At 43.2% G+C, this 3,455-nt stretch overlaps 1 long non-coding RNA gene across 1 annotated transcript in view; it reads right to left on the minus strand.

The window, feature by feature from the left end:
• LOC138947001 (uncharacterized) overlaps window positions 1–3,177 on the minus strand; it is a 28,907-nt gene extending 25,730 nt beyond the window's left edge. Inside the window, exon 1 of the long non-coding RNA XR_011449512.1 lies at window positions 2,846–3,177. This is a non-coding gene — a long non-coding RNA (uncharacterized lncRNA). The remainder of the gene's footprint in view (window positions 1–2,845) is intronic.
• Between the last annotated feature and the right edge of the window lie 278 nt (window positions 3,178–3,455).

A 3,455-nucleotide genomic window follows, 5' to 3' on the forward strand; every position in this document is an offset into this window, starting at 1 on the left:
ACACACACACTGACACCAGTTGTTCTGGACACACGAAACCTCCCCCATTAAAATCGCTAGCTACATCTTCCTTTTGTCTCGTTTCTCAAACCGTCTGTTTTATGGCAGGCAGTTGGTACCACACTCGCCTCTTCTTTCGCCTCGCTCGCATTTTATGGCTGGCCATTTGTGTCTTTACTGCCCGCAATTACCGGGAGGCTTTCCTTTCGTTATCTGGTCTCGTCAGATATTTTAGACATCTCATCCACCGCGTTTTCCACTCTGCTCAGGTATTCTGGCGACGGCTAAACGGACAGTTGTTCGTGTTGTTCTTTTGCCGCACGAATTGATTTTCTCAATTTGTTGGTGTTTCCGTTTACAGTTTTGAAACGACAATAGCTTAAAGTACACTTTTTAGAAGGTGGTGTTAGAATAGATTAAAGTAACACTTTTAACATAATCGTTTAGCTGAATGAAACCCAACCAGCGGATATAATTTGTGACTGAATAGACGATGATGGGAAATAACTGTGTCGGCTTTGTATGGGTTGTGAAAGAGTGAATACTCTTGCTTTTATTCAGACCAACGTGGCAGTATAGGCCGGTGTAACACGAGAAAATTACTCCCACGAGATTTTTACTCCGGAGTAAACATTTCGTACGAAAAAGGTACTCCGCACTCCCCCATTTCACGAGAAAATTACTCCCCAAGACAGGTGAGTTCCGAGTAAACATTTCGTACAAAAATGTTACTCCCCTGACGAATAAATAACGAATAAATTACTTCACCCAAACACAAGCAATTTAACTTCCCATGCCAGGTGTACGAATTTTTTACTCCCTTGTCCCCTGTTAGTCTTGGTGGTGGAAGGGGTGGAAGGAGGGTAGCGCGACATTCGTGTGCGCGAGATCACTTATTGGCATAATCGCTTCGCCCGCATCCCATTTTTGCATACGATATTTTTGCTGGAAGTAAAAAAAATGGGGAGTAAAAATTTCGTGGAGGGAGTAATTTTTTCGTTCCGTGTGGAGTTCTTTTCTCGTACGAAAAGTGTACTCGGAGTAAGAATTTCGTACGAAATATTTACTCCGGAGAAAATTTTTCGTGGAGTAAAAATTTCGTGTTACACCGGTCATTAGCAAGGGGGGGGGGGGGGGGGGGGTGCCTGAAACACGTGGACAAGGTGTACATGTGGAAAGTGTGCCAGTAAATTATGATTATGACTAATACAATAAAAACCGGAATACGACCAATCCTTTGATGCATGATCTCGGTGATTCATGGACAAAACTAAAAACATTAAACACATTCAATAAAATAAAAAAAATTAAAAGGTCCAGCAGCTCAATTATTTGCTGAGAAGCTGATCGCTGTATTAACACCCTGGACTATGTGAAAAGAGAAAAACATGGCTTCACGTCTAATGGTTGAAATCGGATCCTGCTGTATTGCCGTAAACCGTTCTGTGAAGGTGTCCATCTGACACCTTCCGCGCGACTGCCGTCAACCGTTCTTGCCTCTTAATCTGAACATGCCGGCGACTTGGGAGGTCTCAGGTGTGTGTGTACGTGAGGGACGGGGGGAATTGGAGGGCTAGTAGTGTATCAAAGTCATGGGTGGTTTGTTTATGGTTTTTGCCATGATTTTAGGTATCCGTATGTTTGGTGTTTGTACTCCCCGCGTTCGTCCGTCTGTGTGCGGCTTAGTGTCCCAAACACACACACACACACACACACACACGCACGCACGCACGCACGGACGCACACACACATGCATGCACACAAACGCACGCACACACACACAAACACACACTCACACACACACACACACACACACACACACACACACACACACACACACACACACACTGAGACTGGGTAGACCAAACTTGAATCAGACAGACACTGACTGAGAGACAGCGAGAAAGAGAACGATTTGGACAGAGAACGGACACTCAAAATAGTAAGCTAAAAGACACCCCTACATTTTCCCAGTTGCAATACTACCTGAGCAGGTATCTTGATGGCGAAGTGAAATTTTACACCTTGATTATTTGAAAGACAGGTGCACGTCAAGCAATTTGTACCCCAATCACGAACCCAATCCTACTTTCACACCCTCGTCCCCACGGTGACAATCCCGACAAGGTAGAAACCGGACACAACAAAACAAACCACACACTGGAAGTACACCAGGCATTAGACCTTCCAAGCGAAGTTTAGAGCAGCTGCTTGGGAAACTGTGTTGAAAGTAAAGGGAGTCATGTTTAGACTGAGATACTACGATCGCGGAAACACAGCCGTATAATTATCTCCTTAACTTGACAACTCAAAAAACAGACACAGGGGCTAAAATGAATAATTTTCAAATAAGAAAAATAATGCAGGTCTTATTTAGAGAGGGCGTCTTAAAATCGATGTAAACTTAGTCACGCGATGAAGAGAATATCTGAGAAAATCGGGTCTTAAACAGTCTTAAAGTGGAGGGTCGTAACCCGTAGGTTTCACTTTACAATGAACTTGCAGATATCCACACGTGTGTGAAGAGCAGGTTGCTGATCACACCTAAACAGACACACACCTAAACAGACACACACCTAAACAGACACACACCCAAACAGACACACACCTGCGTAGCTGCTAGCTTTCCAATGGAAAGGAAGCGACCCGAATTTCCCAGGAGGGAGGGATTTAAAAAAATGTATATCAAAAATGACAAAAAAATTAGAAATGCAATTACAGAATATCGAATAAACAATCGGTTTTGGTTACTGGTCTTATGTCCTTTTCTAACTGCACGGTTGGTGACAGTGCATTCTGTCAGCTAAGGAATGAACTGTGACACATGTACAACAAGTTGACCTACTTTTCAACCAACAGCTGGTAATGCTGTTTCATGTGCAGCACACACCGATTTTGTTCCTTGCTGGTTGTTGTTGTTGTTGCTGCTGTTGCTGTTGCTGTTGCTGTCGCTGTTCTTGTTCTTGTTTTTATTCTTGTTGTTCTTGATCTTTTTCTTGTTCTTGTTCCTCATAAACTCGGTCAGCTCAGAGTGAAATAAATGTGTCGATACAGTCTCCACTGTTCCAGACCCCCTTCCAAGCAACAAGCAACTCCTGAATATCTCCTTTCTCTGCGAACATCATTGGAACCGTGCTGGTTACAGTTACTACAAGGACACAGACACCACAAAACCGGATTGCCAGGATGTTGTTGCGCATTTTTTACATTCGTAAATCAATATGCATGATGGAAGTGACAGATATCATATTATATTACCCGGTGTTACCCAGCATACGTGGGATGATCAGTGAATGTTGACGTTTCTGTTCAGTCTGTTTGACGTGCTGGTTTTACACATGATAGACATGTTTTTCTCAACTTCTGCCATAAACTTTCTCATTTGGTTAAGATGATTTTAAGCCATGAGGGCGTAAAACTCAAATCATATAACCCATATCTTGTCCTTAAGAGGC

The sequence above is a fragment of the Littorina saxatilis genome, linkage group LG14 (assembly GCF_037325665.1).
Source record: "Littorina saxatilis isolate snail1 linkage group LG14, US_GU_Lsax_2.0, whole genome shotgun sequence".
Classification (NCBI taxonomy): Eukaryota; Metazoa; Mollusca; class Gastropoda; order Littorinimorpha; family Littorinidae; genus Littorina; species Littorina saxatilis.